Genomic DNA, 13546 nt, shown 5'->3' with positions numbered 1-13546 from the left:
ACATATTGGATTTAAATATTTAACTGGATTACTTTGCACCACATGAGTTAAATTAGTTTTCAAGGACATTCATACTTGAAAGTCTGATTCTGCTGGGTGAACGTAAACAATGTGGAACATTTGTTCTTATGCATATTTATCTGTAACATCCTTTGTACTGTTATGTGCTTTATCTTTGTTCTGTTTCACAGAGCACTCAAAATGACTGATTAAAGAGATTATATATAGCTATCATTGTATGCTTCATCCTAATAATATGCTATTATGAGTGCCTGTTAGTGTGCACACTGAGACACGGTGCAGATGCATGGTCTCATACTGTACCGAGCAAGTTTTTTTGTTTTTATTTTTCTTTGCCTGAATGCCGAAGCCCCTTGTGTGTATGCATGTGTGTCAGAGTCTGACCTCTCAGTCCACATCACTGCAGGATAATAACGCCCCCCAGGAGCCGCGAGACCCGATATCACCCTTCTCAGCAGTGATAGCTATCATTGTTGCTAATACAGCCACACTGCAAGATACCTACGCACATGTCGACAGACATACAGTACACGAACACACACTTCCACACACCCTAAAGACACATTCTGCCTGCACTTCCCTGATCTCATCTTCTGCTTTAATGAAAACCGGGGAGATACGACTGGCCGGTCCGGTCACATCAACAGCCTGTCTGCACTGAGCTACGACCCTCTGCTCTTCTTTCCTCACTGCCTGTCTCGTTCTGTTCGGCTGATGATTCATGACTGCTGATCGATGGCAGCTCTTGTGTCATTTCGAACAACTGCTAAGTCGTGATTATTTTGCTGACACCTGACAGCAGCCGACCCCTGGGAGGAAGAATCTGGACGCCGAAGAGCAAGAAACACGCTAACTGCCTCCCACACCGAAAGCCAACAACAAAGCTGGCAGCGTGCCCCGAATAAGAGCAAATATTTGTTCTCGAGATTTTCAGGGAACACAAATAGCTGCATTTTACCGCCCTTATGTAGGGAATTACAGCAGGCTTTAAAGAGTAAAAACAAAGGATGACCTGAGACCAGAGCAGCTCTTTCTCGTGTATTTGTACAGTTTGCTGTGTATCTGGATGAGAATGAAGCCTTTTAGATTGTATACTAAAAGTAGTGAATTCATCAGACTAACCTGCTCTATAATTACATTTCCAGCATCAGGGAGTTTGGTGATTATATTTCTTCGCTCTTCCTATTGCCATTTTACAGACTCATATCTGTAAAATATTTCTGTTGTCTTTAAATTCAGTTATGTAAATTGTTTTTTCCATAGCTTGCCATCTTGATTTTAGTTTTTCTGGTTTTTGGGTTTTTTTTTACATTTCCTTTTGGATTCAGACACATAAATTAACGAGTTACAGGCTTCGGTGGGTCCACTCTTTCATTGCATTTTTCATCACTTTTATTCAGTGTTGTATCACCTTTTCTTTTTCGTTTCAACTGTAATCACACTCTAAAGACTGCTACAAAAATAGGGTTTAAATGACCCTTCAGTACAATCATCTGCAGCCTGTGTGGTGATGGCCAACCCTGAATTATAAAGTTGCTGAGTAAAGGCCGGGTGAAAAGTGATAGCCGCCACTTTCTAGCGACATAAGATCAGGACTCAAACCAAAAACGCATTTCACACTAGTTTAGCATTAGTTATAAGTAAAAGGATAACAGTAAGGATATCACTAGCTGCTGTAGTTTTCATGCTTTTCTCTCAATAACAGAAACCATGACAGAGGATGACCATATTTTTGCACACTTAAAAGCACGCAGAAATCTGTCAAAAATGTTTTAGTACGATTTTGCTAAGCTACGAAGCCGCACTGCTTGATGGATTGTTGGAACATTACGGCTACCTTAGTCAGGAGCATCTGGGTCCTAAACTCCGTCTGTTTCAGGTCCCAAAGTCAAACGAACACTGCAGCATCACTGAGAGTTAAAAACTGTCTAAATTCTTTCATCTTTAATAAAATGATCAGTGTTGCTGCTTTACCAGGTGTAACAATGAAGTTTAACATCCAGGCATCCATGAAAACAGAATTTATTACATTTAACAGAGTTAGAAGTTAGCAGGAAGTTAGCTCGCTAGTTAGCTAAGCATGATATAGCATGTTCTGACTGAGAGATTTCTGAAAGAATTCTAGCGTACAGCTCTGCTATCACTTCCAACATAAATGAAGACAGAAAACTAAACAGCAGTGACGTTTGTAGGGTTACTGAAGTTGGGCTAGCTGCTATATAATGATGTGCTATGTGATCGCTAGTGACACAGCTATGTTAGCATAACATAGTGAAGCTGGAGGACGCTGTGTTAGCATAAACACAGTGAACTTTATTCCACTCGATAAAAGTTAACGCGAGGGTTTCCGATGGTTAGTACGGTGTACATTTTAGGACATCATCAGGTCTCAGGAAAAAGTCGTCAGGTATCAGGAAAAAAAATGTCAGGTCTCAGTTCTCAGGAAAAAAGTCGATAGGTATCAGAACACGAGCTATCAGACAGAGAGAAACTCTTCCTGCAGGTGGCGCTGTTGTTATGTGCCAGCCGAATTGATTTCCAAATACGTCATCAACGTGTGACAGTGGCAGAACGTAAGGTAATTGACCTCACCGGAATTCTACCACAGTTCATGCTCCTAACGACACAATGTAAGTTTAACTTGCTCTCCCTTTTGTCCATACTTTTGCCACAGTTGTGTTAGATTAAGTTGCAGTTAGGTTGTGAAAGTTACTTAACACATATCAGAAAAGGAAAGCTAATTTTGTACGATAAACTAAGATCATTAGGAGCATGAACTGTGGTAGAATTCCGGTGAGGTCAATGACGTTACGCTTTTCCATTGTCACACATTGATGACGTATTTGGAAATCAATTCGGCTGGCACATAACAACAGCGCCACCTGCAGGAAGATTTTCTCTCTGTCTGATAGCTCGTGTTCTGAGACCTGACGACTTTTTTCCTGAGAACTGAGACCTGACATTTTTTTGTCTGAGACCCGATGACTTTTTTCCTGATACCTGACGATGTCCTAAAATGTACACTGTAGGTTAGGGACAAATGCAATCGCATGGCAGGATGCTGTAAACGGACCAAACTTCAGTCAGGAGAACAACTGAGATAATCCATCCACAATACGAGGTTAGTCATTAATATACTGCAACAACATGGGAATAGAGCCGCTGAAGAGAATTCATCATGGTGCGCCTTATGGTCCGAAAAATACGGTAAGTCAAAATTTCAAGACTAAATTCAAATGACTATTTTGAGAAAAAAAGTGCAGATTAAAGTAAAACTACCTGATGAACTATCTTGTGATACAACATACCTGCCTCATCAGTATCCTTGCATCTGTTCGTTGCCAGCTATTTCATGTCGCACAAATCTGGCAAACTCTTCCAAGTTTGTGTGGTTTCTCTTTCTGACCAGACCAGCTTGGCCCTAATACTCTGTCGTCATGTTGCTATTTTTAGGCCAAACTGAGCTTTTCTAGACTTAAGCATTTTACATTTGATGAACTGCCATGGCCTAGTTAGCCCGTACACGCACTGCACTGACCTTGGAAAGCTAATTTTGCGTTGATACTAATACTTGCAAGTTATCTAGTGACTGCTGCTCATTTAACAGAGCTAACCTTTGGCACCATTGAGTAGCACTCTGCTGCGTAACACTTCTGGGCCTAGGACAGTAAGAGGCCAGACTCTATATCAAGCACAAAAGAAAGGAAATAAATAAAAGCTAGGGCAAGGACTGGCTGCTGAAAACAACAAGAAGCACGATTCAAGGTCTCTACTTCAGACGGATGCAATTAAGTTTCCATTTAGAGGGATGACAAATTGATCGCAGCAGAGAAGTCACAGCCAGCATTAAAATGAGCAAATAAACACTCTTAATCTGATGCCCCATCTCTTAATAACCTTTTAAAAACACATCATTACATCATGCACAGGCATTTGACTGAGCAACACTTTCTAACTGTACCTACATCTTTCCTCATCTCTGGGTTTACAAATGCCAGCAGGACATAAGTGCAATCAAAAGTTGGGAGTCTCACATGGTTAGGGCTTGAAATAATGACAGAATCTCTGAGCAGAAATGATTTGATTAGGTCTTTCAGGTCTAAAAAGGAATCTGGATGCGTACCAAATGATTGTGGAGAGGGAAGGTGCGACAGAGCTCTTAATTGCTGGAACTGCACCTAGAGACTTGATGATTTGTGACATCTTATCCGGTGCTCTGCGCTAACACTAATAACTGTTAATTAACTGTAGCAAGGATGCCTGAGAGGAGAAGGAAGGGAGGAAAAACACACTCTTTCACACACACATACACAGCCTTGTGTGTTCGCTAGATTAAAGGAAGAAAAACGTCTCCGGGGATGTGCATGAGATGGAGGGAAGATGTTGGAGGTCAGGGCGCTTGCTGTTCTGTAATGCTAATGGGCACAATGGAGCCACACAGCTATCAAATCAGAGAAATAACAGCAATGCCATTATTGTTTTCAGATTGATCTGGCTGTGTAAATCTGTTAGCCCTAATTGGTCCACAAAGACAGAAAACAAAGTCAATGTTCCGTTCCAAGGCCAGCTTCAATTTCCAAAGCAGATGTTCACAGATGTCGTTTTTGTCATCGGAAGCGTCGGCATCTGCAATCAAGCTCTTTAGAGCAATGACGGGGGAACGCGTGTGTTCAGCGCTATACTCATTAAAAGCAAAATGCCTGGTGCAGCCTCTCCCCCCTGTGCGGATGTGCAGAGTGCTATGATGACAAGTGCCACGAGAACCAGCACCGACACGAACGGCCCGGTGCAATGTCACTTTGAAAGGCCGTATTCATACTGATTAATGGGCTTTATGAGCCAGAGTGCTTCATTCTTAGGTTTATGCAGTAACGGCCAATGACGATGAACCAAAACAACGCGTAGCCAGGTGCATGTGAGCAACATGGATTCACTGGTAACCTAATCCTCACCTTCTATTTTTTAGCCCTTGATGTGCAGTTCACTCGACCCTTGTCAGCTGCAGCTTGTGCATGGGCCTTAAACCTAACCTTCACCCAAACGTATATTTCTGCTTTATTCCATCGAGCTACTGGATCACAAAAAATTGCAAAAGGTTTATGAGCAGACTGCGGTGCGACTCGAGCCAAGCTTGACCTTTACACATTTAGATTACAATGACGTCCCGTTTTACAAACAGTAATCAGATATTGATTTCCATTCTTTGTCAGCTTTGCTCACAAGTGATTCAAATCTGACAAAGAATGGCAGCTTTGAATTTTTCCTACATACACAGAAAAGAAAAAACAGAAGACAAATCCAGCAATGCCCTCGCCTGGAGAGCCCGAGCCGTCTTAATAAACAAACGCATCTTCTCCGTTATAACCGCGTTGCCATCTCTCCTCCAGTGCTTACTGCGCTTGTCACAGCAACAGAAAGAGACGTGAGGAGCACGGCCCCGGAGTAGATAAACAAAGAAATCCACTGTCATCTCCTGCTTGGACTGATGCACTGGCTGGAAATTGAGGGACTTGGAGGGTTTGCTGGGAGGCACACACACACACACACACACACACACACACACACACACACACACACACACACAGGCATGTCTTCTCTAATAGCTTTTCATTTGTCCGTGACATGCCTTGGTCAAGCCACCGCCTTTAGATGTCCTGTGCTAAATACCTGGGGCAAACAAGGCTACACATTCTGATGGGCACGTTCACATTTTCAATTGAGACCTCTACAGTCCATTAAGCTCCAGGATGCAGTGCAGAGATGGAGAATGCTCCGAGACAGAAGACGGAGCAAACTGACTGACAAGCTGGCAAGTTGCTCGCTGCTATTTTGCTGGGTCGTCACTGCGCATTTGTGGTAGCGCAGAGCCTCGGTGAAGGACACGGAAGATCACGCTGATGTCTGCTAATCAGAAGAGGACACAGCGTGTTTTGTTTGGTGCCTCACTTCTATCACACATCAAGGCAAGACCTGGAGCGCTTTATGAGCTACGCAGGTGGGAAGCAATTCTGCTTCCCACATTTCAATTTGACAACACCAACGCTCCGGGGCCTTCAAAATTTGTGGATACTGTCAGCGCTTCGGCAACAATAGAAGATATGCCGTGTGATAAATGGAAATGTGCTTATACTCTGAGCTCGGGGTCCTTTTAAGATTACGAGCTAAGAAAAGGGAAAAAACTTTTCTAAGGAACACTGCACATGACAGTTGTGTTTACCTAAACTCTAATTTCCTTGAAAGAGGATTATGACAGGCCTTTCTACTGACGTGTGATCTGGAGTATTTGTACACAGTGTTGAACAACTTGCTGGCATGTGTCGCTTTCATTTTTGAGATGCTGCTGACGTTTTGACAGACGAGCGGTGCCGTTATACAGCCTGCCTGCCAACCGTGGAGCTCAGAGAGATGGAGAGATTATTCCTTACAAAGCCAATTAAAGAACATTTAATGAAGATAGGCTAGATCCATCCGCCCCTCTGTACTTTTGACAAGGTGCTCTAATTTGAAAGAAGACTTGTCAGTTCTGCTGAAAGGAGTCCATCACAGAACTGCAGGCTAAAAATAACAGCCTTTATGGAAAAGAAAAGAAGCTCCTGCCCTCATATTGTCTTGTCATTTGTCTTTATGACCAGCTATAAAACAAACAAACAAACAAACAAACAAACAGATCCATTAAATGAAACTTTACACAGCCCGTGCTTGCGCCCATGTCGTTTTATATTGATCCATACTATGTATGTATGTATTGTGGGTGCAGGACGCACCCACAATCCAAAGGACTTTCCTTTTATTTCAAACCAGGTAGAGAGTAAAGAACAAAACTGGCTCTCTTTCTCCTGTTTTTCTCTCAGGCGCTTCCTTTCAAGGATGAGGGACAACTGTGACAAACTAGTGAGGAGCAGCCAGATGTGCTCTCATTGTTCAAGAACCACAAAAGTCCAAGGTAAAAAATCTGAAGAGGGGCCTCTCTTGTCTACGTTCTTCTCTCTTATCTTTAGTTCCCTCTCTTCCTTTCACAGTGGGAGTGAAGGGTGACCTCTCAGTTAGACGGGTGAGCTGAATCTTACTTATAGGCCTGACACCCACTGATAGACGACCAGCACTTGAAAGGTCAGGGCAGGAAAGGCTGGGAACACCTGCTACCCCACAGAACTAACACTTCCTTAAATGCTCAGAAGAGCTGTGAGAGTGAGGAATGAGTTATTGAGGATGGGAAGGAATGCCAAAGAGTAAAGTTGTTGTCAGTCAAAAGAAAAGTTGAAAGCAGCAGTTTGAAAGGAAAACATGGTTGAGGAAACTCCTTTTCTATGTAAGCAGGAGGTAAGACTGGGTGAGGTCGTGAGGAACAGTCGAGCAAGCAAAGGTCTGATGAACTTCCAGTTCTAATTTTGTGTTATTGCTCCATACAACCAAGTGGAAAACTATGAATACATGGAAAAGCTCGTAGAACAAGTTTAGCAGCAATAACTTAAGGTATATGTTTTCTGTTCCAGTTCATAGAGGCTTATGGTCATTCTTTTATGCGCAGGTCTCCAAAGGTCACGCATTTTAATGAGGTTTAGGTCTGGACTTGAGCAGCAAGAAGTATCTTGATCTTCTTTTGAACTCACTTCATTGTAGATTTATTGGTGTCTTTGCGATCATTGTCCTTTTGCATAACACAATTTAAGCCAAGCTTTAGCTGTTGGTCAGATGGCCTCACACCTGACTCTAGAGTACTTTGGTACATCCATGGTCCAGAAACTGTGGCTGCAAAAAAAGCCCAGATCATCAACCCTCCACTACCTATCATGCTTTACAGAAGCTAAGCCTAAACTGTGCTGCCATATTCTTTTTTAAAGACCTTCTTCTTTCAAGCCTTTCAGTCTTTTCTAACTGTACTATTATCAGTGTTGGGGAGTAACAGAATACATGTGCCAGTGTTACGTATTTAAAAAACAAAATATGAGTGACTGTATTCCGCTACAGTTACTTCTTAAACAGAGTACAGTTACTTTGTTGAAATAAATGGATTACACCTCTGTCTTTTCCTGTTTAATATGTTAGCGGTCCCCAACCCCCAGGCCTCGGTCCGGTACCGGTCCGTGAGTCGTTTGGTACCGGGCCGCGAGAGTTGAAGCTCAGGTGTGAAATGTATAGTTTTCAGGGTTTTTAATCGGTTGTCAGCGTTATTTTGTTATCGTTTTTATCGTTAACTCGGTTTTCCTGGGTCTTTTCACGTGTGTTATGAATAAATCTTCTTTTTTTGGTACCGGTACTAGTTTTATTTTGTTGTATTTATCCGCGACACCTTAAAGGCCGGTCCGTGAAAATATTGTCGGGCATAAACCGGTCCGTGGCGCAAAAAAGTTTGGGGACCGCTGTGTTAGGCTATCCCCTCTCTATTGTTGGTAATTCCACGCAAACACGCAATAAGAGGCTCTGACTGGAAATCTGACCGTGCAATGCAAACTCTGTTTGCCACCAACCAAGCTGCTCTCAGCGTCCAAAGACTCCAACCTAAAAAAACATCTGGAACTAAGTTCATTTTTAAAAGCTAACGTTAGCCTACTGCAGCTAGCTTGTTTTAGTTGTGGTAGCTACCTGGGTTATGTGCCACTTCAGTATCTTCGATGTACTATTGCTGTGTGATTTATTAGAATTAATGAAGGCTGCATTACAACCTGCTAGCTGCAAATAAGCATGCGCAGTTCTGAAAACATTACTGACACAGAAATAGTTTTCTATACGAGATCAGTGCAAAATGTGCAGCCTTACCTAAAGTCCACCCTACTGTTACTCACTTATATTTTATACTTAAGATTTAACAGTCTAGTTGGTAATACTTTCAGAGCTGCACGTGATTGTTTAACAGAATACGTTACAAACTACATTTAGTGCCATGTATTCTGTAATCTGTAGTGGAATACATTTTAAGTAACCTTCCCAACACTGATTATTATGAACTTTCACATGATAAGTGAGGCCTGTAGAGTCGGAGATGTAGCTCTTGGGTTTTTGCATTGCTGACCTTGGGGTGAATTTGCTGGGACGTCCACCTGTGCTTTTATAGAGAGACTTGGGATCATTGTCCCAGTGTGATCAATAAACCAAATGCACCTGATGCTGCTGCTTACCCTCTTAATTTCAGTGGAAGAAATAAGGGTGTAGTTCAGTTTTCACATGACCGTATTAATGCAGAATATAAATTAGCTGCTAATTCTAAATATTTAGCATTTAGAACACTTTTAAACTGATATCTTGGTGACCTATTGTAAATCTAACAGCTTATAAAGACAAGTACGTTTCTCCATCATTTATTGCCATAACAGTCTCTCATGGTTTTACATTTTCACATTTAACAAGTGGAGCAAAAGATGCATGCTAAGGTTGCACATTACATTTCTTGGTTTGAATCAGTGTTCTGAGGTTAGGCTAAACGGGCAAAGCTAAAACTATATATAATGCACTACTCCAGCACTGATCTGTGTTACTGTTAAAATAAAACTGAACTCAGGGAAATGTGAGCTTAAGAGGAAAAGCCACACATTCCATGCTAACATGCCAGCTTATATCTGGCTCAACACAGGCATACGTTTCTAATCTTCAAAAGCTGGTTTTATAAGTGCATAATGAGTGAGACCACAATAGAAAAACAAACCATTTATTTTCCTTCCCTGTAGAGTAAGTGGAACCATATGGGCCAACATCTGGGAGGCATAAAGGAATCAAAGCCAAGTGGTGCTGTGGACCCCGGTGAACCACGGCAACCTTCGGCTGCCCCGACAGAATTTTACTCAATGGAAAAACAGGTTGAAGCCGTGTTCTCATGAGCGTCTGAGTTTCCCCTAGCCTTTTTTCTGGATAATTGCTAATCAAAAGGGGACTGTCGGCAAAGCTCCGGGCACGGTCCACAGCAGTAATCACTGACAGCTGGGAGTCTGACTTACAGAAAAACAGCTGGCAGATTCCGGTGAAACGTTTCTGTGATATTGGCTGGAGGTCACAGACAGTTTCATCCTGGGAGGGGATTTGCACCGGTGGGGCAGGCTGTGACGTACCTTTAGCTAGTTAAAAATAAACACGAGCAACCAAAAATATGCATTTATTGCTTTGTCTGCTTGCTGAACACAGTTCAGAGAGGCTTTGTTTCTGTTCTTAATACACGATGGAGTGATGAAATCTCCTGATAAACCACTTCCAGGCAAAGCTTGTTTTAATAGCCTTTAGCTAGTCCGCAACAAAGAAACAGTCTTATCAGACCAAGCAGGTTGAGGTTAAGAAGCTGCACCTCCTGAGGGCTATGTATTTTAGCTTAGGATTTAACGTCTTACACTAAGCCACTCTCCTCCTTGGTCCCGTGCTCCACTCCTCCCTTTCTCCCCTGGTTCACATTTAGCCACCAAACAAACGACAGGAAACGGCTCTGGAGACAATTTAAAACTTTTACAAGATCAGCAAGTATGTTTATTAACTCACAAACAATATCTTTTTTTTTTTAATACCACGCTGGTTCAGCAACAGAGTTTATGATCTATGATTACGGGGTGGATGGCAGGATGAATGCACACAAAGGACAGATTCTGTGCATGCCCCGGAGGCGCGATCATGTATTTTAATGCTCAACAAAGATTAGGTTGAGCACTGAGTATACTTGTCCTCTGGGAGGGGTGAGGGGTGGGGCTGCCTCCCTCATGTCCAATCACATTATGCCAGAAGGGTTGTGGCCATGCTAATTTATTCCCGAGTGGTCCCCAGAGAGAGTGTCTAGTCATAAAGACCCTGTCAGCCCCTCCCTCAGTGGGCACCACAGTCTGCAGGCAGAGCCTCCCCAGAGAGGTGGGCCCTGCAGACATATTCGAGAGAGTAATAATCCCACTGTCAGCTGTCTGGGCACCTCCAGGGCTTAAGGCAATTGCAGATACAGCTGGAACAGCAGTGGGGTATGATGTGACATATGACATAATCCGAGTTAAGGTGGTGTTGAGGCTGCAGATGGAGACTGGGTGGCTTGCTCCATCTGTCTGTTTCCTCCTTTACCAGTGCAAACTCTGAAATGGTCCCACCTGGTCCTAGCCCTGGGAGGAAGCTGGTTCCTCATTATAGCAGCCCTGGGAGGGTGCTGCTGGCATGTCAACACGTAGCCAAGGAGGCGGCGGGCTGCCACCTCCATTCAGCTGCACTAGAATAATGTCAAATGAAGTGACTGCAGGGAGCCTGTGAGACACTCGAGAAACCACTTTATCTACTTCATTAAAACCAGTTTAGAGAGCAAGCGGGGAGGGGGAATCTATCCATTTTTCTTGAAAGTCTCCAGAACAAAATTAATGGCACCATTAGGCCCTGCTATGGCTTTCCTTCACACATGCATGTGTGCCTACACGTTGCTCTTAAACAGGTGATTATTGCATCTTTTCCCACTGAAAAATGTTGGATTTCATGGGCAATAAAACCAGATAGAAAACTGTGTTATTCCAAAGAACGGGAATATTTACATGAGGGCTTTTGGATTGATTTCACAGGTACAGTACATCTCCAGAACCTTAACACTGAACATGATTACTTATTAAATAAGAAAAGCAAGCAAAATGCTGCATTCTGTGCTGTGCAAATGCAAGGTGTCAGCTAAGGCGTGACGACGGAGTCTAAGTCAGCATACTGGCTTGTAATTTCCACTTAAATAATTGCTGTTGTTTGCCTTTGGCAAATAATTATTGGACTTTCATCTGGTGACTAATTGCTTCTAATGTATCTCAAAAGAAATCTGCACTATTATCTTGGAAGCCATCCTGCACAGCACCGACTCGTTCACCCACTCAGGTAAAAAGTAAATAATTCAATCTCACACTTTGACAGTCTCACCTCTTCCCAAATGCTGTCCCTTTTAAAGAGGATGAGGCACCAATCAGCTCTTTTTCATCTTCACATGTGGACAGGATAATGCTGTGAGAACACAGTGTATGTGCTGGCCACAGCTAGGTACTAGACGAACGGGCTAAACCTCATTAGTATTCCCCAGCAGCATGCATTGTGGGGTCTGCACAGGGGTATCGCATCTTAGGCCAGGAAACCTTCGCTCCAAAATGATGTCGATTGATGGACCTCTCTGCTTGAAGCTTAGTGCCCTGGTGCTGCGCCACTAAGAAAACATATCTTCTCCCATTCATCGTCTTCTCCAATCCCCCAAACCCCTCGGTCCCATTGCTATAAGCCAGGCGCACCCAGACCAGAAGCTCAGTATGCTATCTGAGGCAGACTGGATTGTACTGAGAGATAAAAGAGATGTAGGGGGTACAGATGGAGACAGCTTGGGGTTGTGTATGTTCATGGAGTGGTGGGCCTGCTGGGCACAATAGCAGTAAGGGCACCCCAGGCCATTAGCACAGGTCCCCAGGACATGGTGATATTGTAGGCTCCCGCAGAGGAAAGCTCAGCTGGAGCTTCGGATCTCACAGCCTCACAGCCAAGAACCGCCCCCATTAGAGTAGATAAGGTTCCTATCGGCAAGCAGCACACACAAGCACGCACTCATTCATGTTCAAGAGTAAGTGCGAGCCACACAGAATAATGTCTTTGCCAGGAGTCATGGGGCGGCTGCAGACACACTTCAGCATTTGGGGCTGTTTGTCAACAGTTTCACTTTCTCTGACAGTGTTGTTGGTGATTTATAACCACGAGCAAAACAGAAATAAAAAACAAAGTTGTATTGATTTTTTTTCATAGTTATGTGCGCCACAAGTTTTTCCTGGTTCCACACAAAATGTGAAAATTAGACTGTAAAGTGACTTCGATTTGAACCCTACTGTCGCTTGTTATTGCTATTTTTCGCCCCGCTTTTTTTATAAGCAACCCGACTGGCAGGCTAAACTAAAAAGCATTTGGGGACTCATAAAAGATGCTATTGTAATGAATTTGGACCGCTGCATACGGCAGACTGGGTGGAATACAACAATTATGAAAACATTGCCTCTTTTTTCCCCAGAAAGCCGGTTCCACTACACGGCACATCTTCAGGAATAAAATGGTTCCATCTCTCCTCCTGCAGCCTGCCGTCCTCCCTCTCTTCCTTCCTCCTTCTCTTCCTCCCCAACCCTCTCTCAATCCCTCCCACAGCCTGGCGCTCTCCTTTAATGAGTAGCTGGAAATGACAGCTTTAATCACCGCCTGTGGCCACAGCGAAGGACCCGTTAATGATAGAAAAGAACAGAGGGCCATTTGCATCAATCAGTCCTAAATCACTTTTTATGATAATGCAGTAGAGAGGGAGGAGAGGCTACCCAGATGACTCCTGCATGATGATGATGAGGCTCTTCTCTCCCCACCCTTGTACCCATTCTTAAAGGGATACACTAACAGGTACTGACTCTCCCTTTAGTGTTCCCAGCCCATATCAGGAAACCATAGTTCAAACCAGTTCTAACGCAGCTTTCAGACAAAACAGCTTTCAGGTTAGCTAGTAATATCTTTTTAAATATTAGTTTAGTTACTTGCAAATATTATTGTAGCTTTAATGGAAATTACACCTAAGCTGGTTTAAGTACAATAA

The 13546-nt window shown here is 43.2% G+C and overlaps 1 protein-coding gene across 11 annotated transcripts in view; it reads right to left on the bottom strand.

The window, feature by feature from the left end:
• auts2a (activator of transcription and developmental regulator AUTS2 a) overlaps positions 1-13546 on the bottom strand; it is a 355571-nt gene that overhangs the window by 52545 nt on the left and 289480 nt on the right. The gene's annotated exons all lie outside the window — the stretch shown is intronic.

Source organism: Aulonocara sp. 'chitande type north' Nkhata Bay, linkage group LG10 (assembly GCF_057382095.1).
Source record: "Aulonocara sp. 'chitande type north' Nkhata Bay isolate Kocher_YH1m ecotype deep benthic linkage group LG10, A_spYH_male_GT1.1, whole genome shotgun sequence".
In the NCBI taxonomy this organism is placed as follows: Eukaryota; Metazoa; Chordata; class Actinopteri; order Cichliformes; family Cichlidae; genus Aulonocara; species Aulonocara sp. 'chitande type north' Nkhata Bay.
The sequence above is the reverse complement of the archived record's forward strand: the minus strand, read 5'-3'. Positions and strand labels throughout refer to the sequence as shown.